At 38.4% G+C, this 17,086-nt stretch overlaps 1 long non-coding RNA gene across 1 annotated transcript in view; it reads left to right on the top strand.

Moving 5' to 3' along the window:
• LOC140640959 (uncharacterized) overlaps positions 1-17,086 on the top strand; it is a 128,004-nt gene that overhangs the window by 106,816 nt on the left and 4,102 nt on the right. The window contains exons 4-5 of the long non-coding RNA XR_012037554.1: positions 8,173-8,298; positions 10,269-10,392. This is a non-coding gene — a long non-coding RNA (uncharacterized lncRNA). The remainder of the gene's footprint in view (positions 1-8,172; positions 8,299-10,268; positions 10,393-17,086) is intronic.

The following is a 17,086-nucleotide window of genomic DNA, read 5'->3' as shown; positions in this document are numbered from 1 at the left end:
TTTTTTTTTCTTGGATATGTATGCCCAGTAGTTTCTGTGCTACTTGTTGAAAATTCTGTCCTTTGCCACGTATATGATTTCAAAATATTTCTTCTCATATGTGGCTTGTCTTTTCCCTTCTTAGCATTGTTTTTGCAGTACAGTATTTATTAATTTTGATGTAGTCACATTTGTCAACTTTGACTTTTATGGTTTGTGATTTGGGAGTTGTATCTAAAAAACCTTTGCCGCTTAAAAATCTCCAGTCTTTAGCAATCTGTCCCCTGTGTGATAATCAAATATGCAAATACAGATGAAATATTCTTTTTTAAATTTTTTTTAAAAAATTTTATTTATGATAGTCACAGAGAGAGAAAGAGAGAGAGGCAGAGACATAGGCAGAGGGAGAAGCAGGCTCCATGCACCGGGAGCCCGATGTGGGATTCGATCCCGGGTCTCCAGGATCGCGCCCTGGGCCAAAGGCAGGCGCCAAACCGCTGCGCCACCCAGGGATCCCTGAAATATTCTTGATGTATGGAATATGCTAATATTGTAAAGACAGTATATTATTTTAGAAATTTAAGAGGAGTCAGGGCAGCTGCAAATGGCAAATTAGGGACAGAAAGAATCTTAAAACATTTTGGGGAAGAAAGGAAGAAAAAATTGCCCTGTGTGTCTTGTTATTTTTATTGTATTTTATTTTTTTTAAATTTATGATAGTCACAGAGAGAGAGAGAGAGAGAGGCAGAGACACAGGCAGAGGAAGAAGCAGGCTCCATGCACCGGGAGCCCGACATGGGACTCGATCTCGGGTCTCCAGGATCGCGCCCTGGGCCAAAGGCAGGCGCCAAACCGCTGTGCCACCCAGGGATCTCCTGCATGTCTTTTTATTGTTTGTTTTTTTAGAACAGAAGAATAATAATGGTGGAATTGGGATGAGGCTTAGCATCAGATGCAAATTCACGGTATTTGATTGTTAATATTCTGAGGGCAGGTGGTATGTGTACTTGGACTTAAAGATCAGCCATAAAGTACTAGTTGCCAAGACTTTATTCAGTAAGTAATCACTGGGGCTCATTTTGGATACAGAAAATAAATTACTCAAATTTTTTTCTCCTACATCTACCCAAGAAAATACTCAATTTGGGATCCATGGGACAATTTACCTTCCTTTCTCTTATATGCAGGGGACTACCCTTAGTCAGTATTTTTTTCCGTTCCAAATCTTCACTACTTTCTTTAGGCTAGATCTCCAGCCAATCCTCATATTTCCCTTGGTTTCAATAGCTGCCTGAGTTTCTACCTCATTGAAGCCATCAGAAATGCTTCTGTCTCCTGCATCTAAACACATATATATAGCCACAGCTATCTCTCCATGACTTGAAGGGCCACATAGGAGGCCAAGGCAGAGGGCTGACAGAGAGAAGCAGGATCTGGGGCACATGCTTTTGTTGGAGTCTATGGGTGGAGTGCTTTGGAGTTCTCTGACAGAAATGTATTGGTCTATTAAAGCATAAGAGAGAGGTTTTGTATGCTCTTTGGGGATTCTTATCTAAGGGATACAAAGGTATATAGGTGCTGGGAGGCAGGAGAGACTATTGAACATAAGGGCTGTTGGGGAAGTCACATCATGAACTCACATTTGCTTGTCATTCTGGGCTTGCATGAGGGGTAAAGTCCCCATGCCACTTGGCCAAGCAAATGGATGCTGAGACAGCAATACCATGGAGTAGCTTAACTGAACTCTGGACATACTTAACTTTGGACATACTTCTATCCCCAAAATATTCCTCATTTGACCCTGATTTTCCTTTTCTCTCTCTCTCCTTTTTTTTGCTTCCTATTTTGTTCATTTTTTGAAAGAGTAATATTGCCATCTCTACTTCTACTATTCCAACTTCTTCCCTGATCTACTGTGCTCTGTCCTCATCACTCTACTGAGACTGTTCTCCCAAAGATCCAGTAACTCCTTAATTGCAATACCTAATGGGCATTTTTCAAGACTGTTTTACTGGACTTATTAGTTGCATTTATTTCTTTTTTGAAACTCTACACCATTGAGTATCATGAAATTTTACTTTCCTGGTTATTTTTCTGTTTCTCAGACTATTTCTTTATTGTCTGCTCAATAAATTTTGTCTTTATTTAACAAAGTAAGTGAATCATCTAAATGAATGATAAATACCATATACACTGAAGCTATTTTTTTTTGTATGAAAATTTTTAGATTGGGTACTCAAACGAAAATCATACCATTAGCTTTTGCTTTTTATTTTAGTGGGTCATATGTTCTGATTTTATTCAATTAACTTTTCCTTAACATTAGCATAGCAGAGCAAGTATTCTCTTGGATCTGTTTACCTGTTCTCTTTGCAAGAATCTGGATGGTCATTAAATCTCTGTTCCAAAAAATAGCTGAATTCAGACTATTCAACTCACAGGACAGAAAAATATAGTATTGTGCCTTAAAAATTATGCAAACCTTAGAAATCTGTAAATGAGAACTGAATTTGGAGCCTAGAGGTAGAAACTGTGATTAAAGAGAGTATGAGAGCTTCTAAGATTTTTTTTTTGAGGAGTAAAAAATAAAAGACAAATCTTATTTGCTTTTTTTTTTCTCTATCTCATAAAAAGGTAATACAAAGGCTTAGAAATACAAAGTTGCTTTTGGAATTTAAATAGGTTTTTGTCATATAGTATAGTAATCGTTGTTCAAGTCAGCAAAGTAGTATGGAGGCATTGAGTTAAGGATAAATTCTTTATGCACCCGATTTCACTTCTGTTTGATAGAACAGAGAGAAAAACATTAAATACGAACATATTTTCTTTCTTTTAACATTACTATCTTTTTACTGGATAAAATAACCTCTAGTCAAGCCACTTTTGATCATTGAGAAAATGTTAGCGGTCATTTCATTTATTCAAAAATTTCAAATACATATATATGATTTCTTTTTGAGAAACCTGTCTAAAATGGGTTGAAAAGAGGTCCAGGAAGGCTTATGCAGGATAAAGCAATAGGGTTTATGTTTATTCTTTATTTTATCGCGAGAGATTTTGTTTCCTTTTACTTGCTCACATGAAATATAGCTGGTTTATGCCCCATAAACAGTGCTAGCCTTCTACAATGGAGAAGAGAGTGGCAGCATGCCTGACTAATGGCAATTTAAAGTCTCTGATGCACAGGGATCAAATTAAATAAGGCTTCAGTGTTGTCAAGATTTAGAATCTACTGACGCACCGACATTTATTCATCTGCTTTTCATTTAGCTTTGAAGGCTTGCAGGTCAGCGGCCTCTGATTGCTCTGGCCGCCTTCCAGGACTAGCAGAGGCCAGAGAACAGGTGCAGCTACGCTTCCACCAGGTGGCAGTCTTCGACGGAAAAACCCCCTCTCTCTCCTAACCACCAGTTGCTCTTTCTCCTACTGTTCCTCTTTATCCTTTTTCTCCCCCACCTTCCTCTCTCTCTTGCTTTCTCTCTCCCACCCTCTTTCTTTCTTTCATACTATATATTTTCCTCTTATTCCTATGAAACATTTTATTTACCCTGATGAACATATTTATTATTTACTGTCACGATGTTCTTTCCATGTCTGGAATAATGGAGAGGGTTTCAGAATGCTATGGCAGCAGGAGGGACTATTCCTTTACACTTCATAAATGCACATAAACTACATAAAGAGTGACCACATTTTTAAAAAATCAAATACAAAGCCACCACTGAAAAGCAAACTACATAAAATAACCATGGACCAAATGTGGGTATCATCCATACTGCACTCCCTAGGAAAAAAAGTGGTTAGCAAAATTGACTGCATTTGCTTCACTCCTTGGTCAAGAAGGGATTGTTCCCTGGTTGCTGGCACAGACAGCTCGGACCAAGATCTGAAAGTCTCTTCATGTCCATTTTGCTTTTAACCTCAGGAGTCTGCTGTTTTTTTTTTTTTGTTTTTTTTTTTTCTTTTTTTTTCTTGCTGACAGTTTTATTGATGGAGCATGAGGATCAAGGAGGCCTGGCCTGCTCTTCAAGGACGGGATGGTTTCTGCATGACCAGCAGCTGCGGGGAGAATTGCATAAATCAGTAAAAATGGTTTTACTAACCCTGGAAGCTGGGTGTAGGTGGGATGGGGTTGACCAAACCAAGTATAGTCTTTTGCTCAATCTCATGTCTGTATTTTACATTATAGATGAAGAAGCTAGGAATCACGAAAGCCAGTAACTTGCCAAGGGTATGTAACAGTGATAATCAGAGAGAAGATTCAGACCCAGATTCATTTCATGCCAAGATCCAAAGGCTGTCTAGGCTGTCTCCAGTTTGGATGTACCAAACTTTTCTCCCTGTTCCCTTTAGTTTTTCCCCATTGATCCCATTCTCAATATTTTCTGTTTCATTTCCTCGTTCTTAAATCCAGTTTCCCATCTCCCAGACCAGATTCACATTCACATTCACATTGACACAACCAGATGTTACTAATCTCAATGTTGTTTTAATTTTTATGACTTTGATTATGAGTCAGGTGAGCATTTAAAAAAGAAACATGTATTTCTTTTTTAAAAGATTTTATTTATTTATCAAGACCTGAGCTGAGATCAAGAGTTGGTTGCATAGCTCACTGAGCCACTCAGGTGCCCCTACCTATAGCAATTTTTGAATCTGTAGTACAGTATTGTTAACTTCAGGCCATATGCTGTGCAGTAGATTTCTAGGACTCATTCTTATGTAACTGAAACTTTGTATACTTTGTGAGGGAATTTTTTGGGGTCTTCATTATTATTTAAATCCTTTAATCATCATTATTTTTTGGTATGGCATAAAGAAGAGATCTAACTTCATTCCATTTTGAAAATAATACATATTTTGAAATAATAAAAACAAATGCAGGACACCTGAGTGGCTCAGTGGTTGAGCTTCTGCCTTTGGCTCATGTCATGATCCTAGGGTCGTGGGATCAAGTCCCTCTTTGGGCTCCCTGTGGAAAGCCTGCTTCTCCCTCTGCCTGTGTCTCTGTGTCTCTAATGAATAAACAAGTCAAATATTTAAACAAACAAATGCATCAAGTCCCAGGCACACAGTAAACTGACTCTATGAGGTAGGTGCTATTTTTATTTCAATTTTTTTCAGTGGAAGAAACTGAAGCACAGAAAGGTTACATTATTCATCCAAGTTGAAACAGTAACATTTGGCTTCAGGATCATCAAAGTCAATATCATTCAGCCCATAGTCTGACTTGAGAGACTGGCCAAAGAATTAGAAGTTTCTTCAAAGAGATTTAGGTAGGATTGCATTTTCTTCATAATTATGTTTTTATCTTTATTTTCCCTTTGAAATATTTTATTCAAAAAATGTCTCCCCTTTTAAATATTTTTAAAGTAGCAGGACAGGATAATGGACTTGCAGGCTGAATTGCGGAACGATGAGGGTATTGAAGGCTAACTATAAAGAGTCTCATATAAAGACTGTAATATAGATACAAATATAAATTTACTAATATAAATCTATGCGTGTCCTCCAAACTCACTCAGTACATCTGGAAATGCTTCACCCATTTCTATAAAGCATCTAGCTGTGATATCTTTTGAAACTCTCCCTGTGCATTTTTAGCTGCCTTTCATCCAAGGATGATGGGTGTATACGGACTATTGATTCTCTTGCTCCCGCTCCTCCTTATGACAAACGACCTAGATTCCCTCATGTTTGGGATGCAGTGTGTTGCTTTGGAGCCTGCCCGAGCTCACGCTCCTAAACTAATCTCACACGTTTCAGGCTCATTAACTCTATACTCTAAGAAGTGAAGTTCATTTGAGTTGCATTTGTTAATTTTCTCTGCTGGGGAATCCCTCACACCGAGTGTGTGGCTATGCCCCGGTGGCCTGAGAGAATGATCAGATTGTTGTTATCTGAAAGCCATTTGACCAAGTGCAGAGATTTGACTTCATCAATTCCACCCATAACACCAGATTTCATCACTCTATACTTGACTTCCTGCGTTCAGAAACAACTTTTGAATAAAATAAAGCCATGAAAGCGGTAGTGAAAACCAGTGCTTGCTGGGAGGTCTGGTGTTAAGCATGGATATTGCATCATATAAGTTATGAAGTAATTGTTTTGAGCAAAAGCGATAGTCAAGTCCATATCTCTTGTGATCCGGACAGAATTATCCTTCAAGTTTTGCCGGATGTAAGCTGTGCTAGTGTTTTAAGAATCAGATATTTAACAAAAAAGAGCCTGAAGCCCATGTAAACTAAAAGAACATTTTGTGAACACTTTAAAAGTGCCCGTCTTTGTTGGAGTGAGTTCTGAAAGGGGTATGGTGTTTGTTTGAAGACTAATACCTAAATTCTATTTAAAAATCTGTGTCGGGGATCCCTGGGTGGCTCAGCAGTTTGGTGCCTGCCTTTGGCCCAGGGCGTGATCCTGGAGTCCCGGGGATCGAGTCCCAGGTCGGGCTCCCTGCATGGAGCCTGCTTCTCCCTCTGCCTGTGTCTCTGCCCCCCGCCCCCCACCCTCTCTGTCTCTCATGAATAAATAAACAAAATCTTTAAAAAAAAATCTGTGTTATATTGAATTCGAGTTTTGATCCAGTGGATAATGTTGCACAGTCCGAGATCAGACACACTCTGTTTTGAGCTAGAGAGTCTGGTAGTTGTTTCTTAACAGCTTTCTCTGTGCTCATATCTCTGTCTCTCTCTATGGATCTCTGTCTCTGTCTCTGTCTCTGCCTCTCTCTCTCTCACACACACACACTAGAGCAGGAACCACAGAGTGAGATGACAGGAGCCATTTCTGGGGTAACCATCTGAGGTAACCATCTGGGGTAAGCATCCGGGTGCTCTGCAGAAAAGAAAATCAAACCCCTGTTAGTTTTCAGCAATGCCCAAGTCTGAATAGTAGTTTCTGAGGAAGATAAAGAAACGTAGTAGATAAAGACATTCACCTTAAACTCTGAACCTTGGCCAGTTGTAGCCAAGTGCTGGGAATGTTCTCTGAGGGTTTTTAACTGCTGGACCTATCAACGAGCCAACGCCTCTGTCTGTGAACATGGCAAATGGAACAGTATGAACCCAGAGATTCATAGAATCAGGGAAAGTTGCAGATTCAGGAAATGGGGGAAAAAGGAGGATCTGGAGCAGACCATGACAGAGCTGTTTTCATTATCTGACTCAACTAAGGATGTTCCCCCTTTTTTAAGTGAGGAGGAAGTAGAAGCTAACACCAAAAACATACTGCTTATTACATGTGGTTCATTGTGTTTGTAATTGTCCTTAGGTTAACTCTGGTAAATTGTCAAGTTTAATTCATTGAGTGGGGTCATTTAAAGCCTTATATTTTCTTTTGTTACAATCACATTCTTAGTGGAATAGTTTCTTTATATATTGTTGAAAAGAAATGGCATAACTTTTAAAATTATTTATTTATTTTTTAAATAAATTTATTTTTTATTGGTGTTCAATTTACCAACATACAGAATAACACCCAGTGCTCATCCTGTCAAGTGCCCCCCTCAGTGCCCGTCACCCAGTCACCCCCACCCCCTGCCCTCCTCCCCTTCCACCACCCCTAGTTCGTTTCCCAGAGTTAGGAGTCTATGTTCTGTCTCCCTTTCTGATAAGAAATGGCATTACTTGATGGAATCTCTCCTGATAATTTTATTTAAGGTTCTAGTAGGCAGAGTAGGTCAGTGGCATCCTCCAGGGGATGGCATCTACTTAAGAATTATTGCTTGGATTAATTTAGGAGAAAGAATTGTATGGCAGTATAGGCAGTGAAGAGATCTTAGATCTCATATCTAGCCAAATCTTCAAAGCTTAAGGAATTTGAAGTTAGGGCAGTGAATGACTTGTCCAAGGCCACCAAGGGAACATACCACGGCCAGGATTGGGATGTAGATCCCAAGGCTCTATTTCTTGTTTTTTTTTTTTTTTTTTTTGTTTTGTTTTTTTACCTTCTTCTTCCTGATTTCACCAAATCTGTGTGTTCTGGCAAGGGAGAAAGTCCTTCTCAATCTGTTTCCAGAATAAAATGTTCTCTGCCATTTGCAACACTCCAGAGAATAGAAACATAACAAAATCATTGTTTTGCGTTAATACTTCCATTTTCAGCCATCTCGGCAATCAATCAGAACTTTTATCTTCTTGCCTGAAACGACAAGGACATTTAATTCACAACAATTTCCTTTTTCCCTTCTCTCAGCGACTCTATTAAATAAAACATGATGGATCACACTCTACATTTGCATGCCAGCTAAAACACGGTCAAGGCTCTGCTAAAACAGAGAGGATCCTGCCCTTGCCTGAACATGATGGAGGCGAAATGGAGGTTAGTGCTGGAAAATGCTCAAATTCTGCACATGTGAACATTTTTCACTTAGGGACAGGGGCCCAATTAACAGCCAGAATGACAACTGAAAGCCATGCTAAAAATTAATAAATAAATTCCAGTCAATAAAGGTCATAGTCCTGCCTAATTAAGGCAAGCGTTTAATGACACTTGAATTTTAGAGAGCTGAGCTGGGGCATATGCTGGCCAAGTGTTCATGTTTCTATACTACACCTTTGAGTTATTCCCTCCTTACCATAACAATTAGAAGAGAGGTTTTTTTGAATCTGTGCGTTTATAGAGACTGTTCATATTTCCTCTTCTTCAGAGTGCCCCTGGATGCTCGTCTTGCATGTATTTTTAGAGCAACCCAATGTACTTTGCAATCTTGCATATGAAGCTATTTTTTTTTTTTTTTTTTTTTTTGCATATGAAGCTATTGATTGTAGTGTTGACAGGACCATAGAAGCATTGTCCAGTCAAACCACCTGGTTTATGCAGACAGAGGATCATGTTTCTACTTCTATATTTTCCTCTACAGGGAGTTTATGGTTTGCTTATAATCAAGGTTAAATAGTGAGGCATTGACTTGAATGCAGATTTCCTGCCTCTTGGTGACAAGGCTCTTTTCATACATTCATGTATGTTAACATTCATATGATTCATGAATGTTAACATTCATGTTAAAGAGATCCTGTTTTGTTCTGTGAATGTCAAGAAAGACAAGATGCATATCTTCCCACAAGAAATTTACAGATTGGTGAGGGAGTATGGATAAATTAGTAATAATAACACAGTGTTGTAAGTACCATTTATGGAAAAGGTAAGAGATTCTGTGGGAGCATGTTGGAGAGATTTGCAATGTAATTTAAGGGCTAAAGAAGGTGTTCCAGAGAAAGTAAAATCTAAATTGCAATCTGAAGGATAGAAAGGAGTTAATTTAGTGAAGGGGTGAAGGAACTGGGCAGAACGAATAATCTGAGGTGAAAAAACCCAACTTCATGGAAAAATGTGCCATTTATACACAAGATAGCTACATATTGACAATGATGAGAGAGGAAGCTGGAAAGAGAAATTATTTAGGCTTCATAAGCCACATTAGAGATTCTGAACTTGCTATTTATTGCAATGGAAACCATTGAATGATTATCAAAACAAGATGACAAAAATACATTTATGCTACAGAGTGATGTGCCGGAGGCTAGGGTATGGATGATAGATTGGAGAAAATCAAGAGAACAGACACCACCCCTACTACAGCCTGGGATCTCTATCTATAGACTGTTTAGTCACAGTTGGTCAGAAGGAACCTTATTTAGGAAACGAGCAAATGTTGAAATTTTTACTGACTTGGTAACCAAATTTCATAGACATTCCAATTTCCAAAGTAGAATTCTCCAGGGTTACATTCCCCAGTGGGGCAAAGTTGTACCAGTTGGCATGGCCTACTTATTACATCTAGATGTTTCACTTTCAGGGTATCTGTAGCTCTTCCTAAGTCTAAAATTCCCCCAACATGCTGGCTGGTGATTATAGTTGTGGTAGCAATAGTCACAGCTCTAGCAATAATATTCCTTATCCAAATTTCCGTGAGAGGAAATTTGTCTCCAATGAAACCTTTTAGGCAAAGTCATTATTCTCATTTAACATGGGATTCTAGGATCCCATACCTGTTTTTCCAGAAGCTATAATATTTGTTCAGTTACCATTTCCTAAATTGAATTAAACTTTTAAAGAAGCAAATAGCTCAAAACCTCCCCATGCAGTTTGCACCTTACAAAATTGTCCTGCAGCTACTGGTGCGGTGTTTCAAGGTGGGTGGGGAGGAGGCCTACCCAGAAATGGCAGCAGGCATGAGGCTGATGGGCCTGTCAAGGTGAAGGTGATAGATGGATTTGTGCAAGGGAAGTGGTTATTTTAATAAGGATTATCTGAGTGAGCTCAGAATAACCAGCTGCCTGTCTCCACAGGGAGCACTATTTGACATAAATGAAGACAAGGACAATGATCAAGTCTGAAAGAGAATTAATTGAAAAGGAGTAGCCGACTCTGATCTCCAGATTGAGCTTCTGAGGAGGATTTGGGGAAGCCAGAGTGAGTCAAATGATTTTACATGCAGGGATTTTCCCTGGGAGACACAAACACCATAACTTTATTGACCTCAAATCAGGAAAAGGTCAACATCACAGCAGCTCAAAGGGTGTTAGTTTCCGAGGATTGAATCTATTAATTGCAATGCTCATTAAAATGGTGTTTTTTTTCTCTTAGAGCTAGAAAAGCTTTTAAAAAATATCAAAAGAAAGGACAATGAAGTAAGAGGGTATTAAGTATTTGGTGCCTTTTCATTTTGTAACCAAATGTCTCAGCCTTTGGATTGAAAGACAAAGAAGTTTGGCTGATAACCCATTTCTCTATTAATTCTTTTGGGAATCAAGAATTAATAAGCATTTGTCTCAGAAGAGCCAGCATTGGTTTTGTCTTGATGACTATGAGCTAATACCATATATTGTCTCCAGTGTAATATAAATCTCTGCTTGTATGTCATCTCTTCAGACAAGCTGTTTGGACTACCACCCTATCTACTTAGTGTCACCATCATTCTCTATCAATAATTATCCTGATGCAGTATTCTTTATGATATTTATTAGTATTGGGTAACATTATATACTTATTTACCTGTTTAGATAACTTACTACTGTATCTTTAGTACATAGGCTAGTGCTTGGCACTGTTAAAATGAATGACCACATATCCCCTGGGCAAGAATTTTCATACCTATTTTTTTTTTAAGATTTTATTTATTTGACAAGAGAAAGAGAGTTAGCACAAGCAGGGGTAGCAGCAGAGGGAGAGGGAGAAGCAGGCTCCCTGCTAAGCAGGGAGCTAGACATTGGGCTTGATCCCAGGACCCTGAGATCATGACCTAAGCTGAAGGCAGATACTTAACCCACTGAGCCATCCAGGTGCCCCGTCATGTCTATTTCTAATAAGCTATATTCACTTTTTTCCTTATTTGGAAAGCTATTTTATTGCAAATTTTAAAATTCTTTCGTGATGAAATGATAATAGCAAGGAGATACAAGTATCACTAGCAATAAACAACAAAAAAGCTAGTCATACTTGGGAAGAGAAACACCAAAAATCAATAGCTGAAGAAATAAAATAAAGTTTCGCATAAATGAATAGCCCAAAAATGAAATGTACTGCAAAATAAGTTAGATGGAGTGAACTGTGTAAGAGGTATAGCATAAATTTCATTGTACAGTTGATATATGATTCTGTTAGGGTGATCAGCCTTGATGAATGAACTCTGTTACTAGCCATGCATTTCTTAATTGAATTTTTTGAGATAATTGTAGATTCACATGCAGTTATGAGAATTAATAAAGAAAGATCCTAGGAGTTCTAATGCCAGCAGAGCTGGCCAAGTACCACTTGTTTTAAGGTCAGAGATCCACACTACTGATTTTAAGAAATGAAAAGGGGAGATGTCTGGTCAAGATGGCAACATGGGAGGCTACTGAACTCACCTCCTCCCACTGGTACACTTAATCTACAGCTACACATGGAACATTCTCTCTAGAAGAAATCCAGAAAATAGCTGAGCAATAACTACAAATGGGGTAAATAAGAAAATACCCACACTGAAATGGGTAGGAAAGGCTGAGATACACTTTTGCCATAAACCCCACCCCTAGCACAGTGACATACAATGGGGAAGCAACTCACAACTTCCAGGTTCTCCCGGAAGAGTGAACAGCTTGGATCCAACATCTAGTGTTCCAACTTTTAAGATTTCCACCTGAGAAGTGGTCTCCCAAGTACCCAGCCCCAAAAGTGAATGGGTCTTGGTGTTCTTGAGACCCATAAGACCAAGGAACAGTTCTTAATGGGCTCAGGAGGATGAGGACTTGCTGTGGCTCTCTTCCCAGGGCTCGGTTTTGAGGTAACAGACCAAAATGCCCACATCTGAGTTTTTCCCCTGAAAAAGGCCCATTCATACTTCAAAACCCACTGCCTGAGGGTCAAGCTTCTAATTTAGCACACATGTAAATGCTGACTTTGGTCCTCCCTGAGACTGGGGAGGCCTGGAGAACAATCTCTGAGTCCTCCCTCTGGCTCACCCCAGGTCATTGGTGTCTCCTCTGGAAGGGAATTATTTTATTCTCTTTTCAGCAAGAAATGAGAATAGAGGTCTTCCTCATCCTTACCAGTATTGGCTGTAATTTTTAAACTGGAAGTATTGGTCATTTTCTTTTCAATGTGAAGGTGGGTTTTTGCCTGTTTAGTTTGGACCTGTTTGCTCTCAACTCTGGTTGCATGTGGATCTCCTGGTGAGCTTCTAAATAATGCTGGAATCCTAGCCCTAACTGATTGAATCAGTTACTCTCCAGGCAATTGTAATGTTCAGCTATGGTTGACAGCCACTGTTCCGGGCTAGAATGGGAGCTGATGCAGGAAAAAAGTGTTGAGAAATTGATTTGGTTCAGGAGCTCATAGCAAAACATGGCATCAAATCACAATAGCCACCCACATAGCCACATCCGCTGACAAGTACTTTTTAATGAGCTCTGCAGATAATCAAGACTCCCTATATTTCCAGTAGCATTAGTTCACAGTAATGTTTGTCAGGCAGAAAGCTGATGAGTTTGGACATTGCAGCCTAGGTGGGAAGCCTTGAGCCCCTGCTCAGGGTCACAAGCTTAATTACCATCTGAGTTATAAGGAATAGAGAGGCATGACTTCTTGGCAAACTATGCATATTATGTGGGTGTGGAATGAAACTTTTAAATTCAAGGTAATTACAGATTGCCATGCATTTGTAAGAGGTAGTCTAGAGAGATCTCAGATGCCCTTTCCCCAAAACTATAGGACAGTATCTTAACCAGGCTAAGGACGTTGAATACAGTTAAGGTACAGAACATTTCCATTATCACAGGGATGCCATGTGTTACTCCTTAACGACTTCCCTTCCACAGCGACTCCTTCCTTAACTTCTAGCAACCACTAAGCTATTCTCCATTCCTATAATTTTGTCACTTTAAGAATGTTACGTAAATGGAATCACACAGTATGCAACTTCTGGGGGTTATTTTTTTCCTGCTCAGCACAGTTTTCTGTCATTCATTCAGTTTGTTGTATTTATCAATAGTTCCTTTTTATTTCTGTGTAGTATTCCATGATAGGGATGAGCAAATCTCTTTAACCATTCACCCATTAAAGGACATCTAGGTTGTTTCCAGTTTTTGCCATGACAAACAAAGCTGTAATAAGCATTCATGTACTTATTTTTGTGTGAGCCTTAGTCTTCATTTCTCTGGGAGACGAGTGCTGTTGCTGCTGTATTTGAAAGTTTGTGTATTTTTTTCAAAACTGCCAAACTGTTTTCCAGGGAGACTGTACAACTTTACATGCACACCAGCAATGTATGAATGATTCAGTTTTCCTACATCCTCACCTATATTTAATATCGTCACTATTTTTTTTTAATTTTAGCTATTTTGATAGACATGTAGTGATAATTCGTCTTGGTTTTAATTTCATCTCCCTATTGGCTAACGATAGTGGAACATCTTTTCACGTACTGATCTGCCCTCTGTATATCTTCTGTGGTGGAGTCTGTTTATGTCTTTTGTGCGTCTTCTAAATTGGATTGTTTTTCTGTTGAAATTTGAGAGTTCAAAAAAAAAAAAAAGAAATTTGAGAGTTCATAATATATTTGTCCTTTATCAGATAAGTGGTTTGCAAATATTTCCTCACAGTTTGTGGCTTGTCTTTTCTCTTGACAGGGTCTTTCATAGAGCTAAAGTTTTATAATGTGGATGAAGCCCAATTTATCAAGTTTCCTTTTATGGATTATACTTTGGAGTCAAATCTGAGAACTCATTTTTAGAGCTACCTTCCAAATATTTTCTCCTGTTTTTTTTTTTCTTTCTAAAAATGTTATAGTTTTACAGTTTGCATGTAAGTCTCTGATGCATTTTGAATTCATTTTGTATATTTCTTCTTGTTTTTGCTGATAAATGTTCAATTGCTTGAGCACTGTTTCTTAAAAGGCAATCTTTAGTCCATTGAGTTGCTTTTGTAGCTTTGTAAAAAAAAATGTGTGTGGGGGCGTACCTGGGTGGCTCAGTTGATTAAACATCTGCCTTTGGCTTGGGTCATGATCTCAGGGTCCTGGGATTGAGCCCCCCACATGGGGTCCCTGGTCAGAGGGGAACCTGCTTCTTCCTGATGCCCCTGCTCATGCTCTCTTTCACTATCTCTTTCTCAAATAAATAAATAAATAAATAAAGTAAAATCTTGAAAAAAATCAGTTGGGCATATTTGTATGAATCTACTTCTGGATTCTCTGTTTTGATTGATCAGTCTGTGTGTTTATTCCTCTGGTATCATCACAGTCTTAACTATTAGAGCTAAACAATAAGTCTTGAAATTCAGTAAACAGATTCTTCATACTTATTATTTTACTCTTTTAGTTCCTTTGCCATTCTATATAAATCTTAGAATAAGCTTGTTTATATCTACAAAAGATATCGCTGAGATTTTGTAGGAATTGTATTAAACCTATATGTTGGTTTGTTGAGAGTTGTCAATGCATAGTCTTCCAATCCATGAATACAGTATGTCTTTTTATTTAGGCGTGTATGTGTGTGTGTGTGTATATAAAATTTTATTTATGTATTTCCCAAGAGTGATGAGCTTTATTCTAAGCATGACATTAGTACAAAGATTAATCAATTATTGCATTTTCCTTTATAAGAAAGAGATTAAAGAAAGTGGCCATTGTTATAAGATTTTATTTTAAAGTAATCTCTACACTCAAAGTGGGGCTTGAACCCATAACTCCAGGATCAAGAGTCATATGCTCCATGGACTGACCCACTGAGACGCTCTTCTCTTGATTTATTTAGATCTTTCTTCCATCAGGGTTGTACAATTTTCAGCAACTGCATCATGTGTTTTGTTAGGTTTACATATAGGTATTTCATTTTTTGAGCAATTGGGAATGGTATTGAATTTTTAATTTTGGTGTCTACATACTCATTGCCAGTATACAGAAATATAATTGAATTTTGTGTATTTTCCTTGTATTTTGTAACCTTGCTGAACTCATTTATTTGTCCATGATTTTTTTTCCTCATGGATTCCTTTACATGTTCTATGTAGACAGTCTTGTCATCTGAAGACACTTTTATTATTTCTTTCTGATCTGTACTTTTCTTATTTCTTTCTGATCTTTCTGATCTACTTCTTTTTCTTGCCTTGGTGCACTGGCTAGAACTTCCAACACAATGTTGGTTAAGTAAGAGTAGACATCCTTGAACTGTTCTCAGTTCTAGGAGGAAAAGATTCACTTGTTCATTGTGAAGTATAATGTTAGTTGCAGGTTTTCTTCAAGTTGCTCTTTATCAAGTTGAAGAAGTACCCCTCTATTCCTACTTTCCTGAAAGTTTTTTGTTTCTTTTTTTAAATCATTAATGGGTATTGAATTTTATCAATTCTTTCTGTATCAGTGATATGAATAGGTGTTTTTTTTCTTCTTTAGTCTGTTAATATGGTAGATTACATTATTTGAGTTTCAGATGTTAAAATTCAGGGATGGGCTTGATGGTAGAGGCAGTGGCCTCATTTGTTGGCAGCAGAGATGAAAGTCCCAGTTCCCTACTTGACCTTCTTTGACACCACCTTGGTAGAGTGTTGGAGTCTCTTGTTGCAGCTCCCAAGGGGGGAATTGTGAGCTCTCCACCTATTCTTTGCTGCACATGTGACTGGGGGTGAGCCATAGATTTTTTTTTTTCTCCTGGTATTTAGCTGTGTTGGAGTGATTATTATCTGAAATTCTTAGTCTGCTCCTAATCTGTTCCTTTGGCAGAGAGACCAGTCTAATTAATTTTTTTAATGCTTGTTGATGTTTCTGGGTGCCAGCTTCTTCAGTTGGGGATATTGAAGGCAAAAAGAAAACCCAGGGAACTCACCACCGTGTTCTCCCTCAAGTTTTGTTGTCCTTAATTGGTCCTTCTTCTTTCCACCTTTCAGAGTCTTCTTGAATTTTTGTATATATAATGTCCAGAGTTTTTAATTGTACTTAGCAGGGAGAGTAGGGGAAAATGTATCTACTCCCATCTTGTCAGAAGTGGAAGCATATATTTTTAGATGTTGCTGTATTATATACATTAGATTGAATTAGTCAGGATAAGACATTTATTCACATACTGCAACTCTCCTTCTTCATTGTTCTGGATGATTGAAGTATTACTTGCCTGCTTTACTTTTTTTTTTTTAAAGATTTATTTATTTATTTATTCATGAGAGACACAGAGAGAGAGAGAGAGAGACAGAGACATAGGGAGAGGGAGAAGCAGGCTCCCCACAGGGAGCCTGATGCAGGACTCGATCCAGGATCCCAGGATCATGCCCTGAGCCAAAGGCAGACACTCAACCGCTGAGCCACCCAGGCGCCCCACTTGCCTGCTTTAGCAAATGAAATCTTGATTAAATGTTTTTCATTACTGAAAATGTTGATTATTTTGTTTCATATGTTTCAAATAAAGCACATATCTGTCTCTATAATTATCTCTTGTTACTTATATTTTGCTACTTGTTGATGAGACCCCAAGGTGGGCCTCTCTATGTGGAAGGAATGAAAGTTTTAGGGGAGGCATAGCTCTCCTTGTGGGAATTATCCTTGGAGATGATCTCTTAGTGGAACATTAAGGAAGAGATAAGGAAGGGGGTGGGAAACATTGTGTAAAGTTTATATGTTAGATGCTTTACACAGGTTATC

Source organism: Canis lupus, chromosome 10, assembly GCF_048164855.1.
Source record: "Canis lupus baileyi chromosome 10, mCanLup2.hap1, whole genome shotgun sequence".
In the NCBI taxonomy this organism is placed as follows: domain Eukaryota; kingdom Metazoa; phylum Chordata; class Mammalia; order Carnivora; family Canidae; genus Canis; species Canis lupus.
This window is presented reverse-complemented; position numbering and strand designations above follow the sequence as displayed.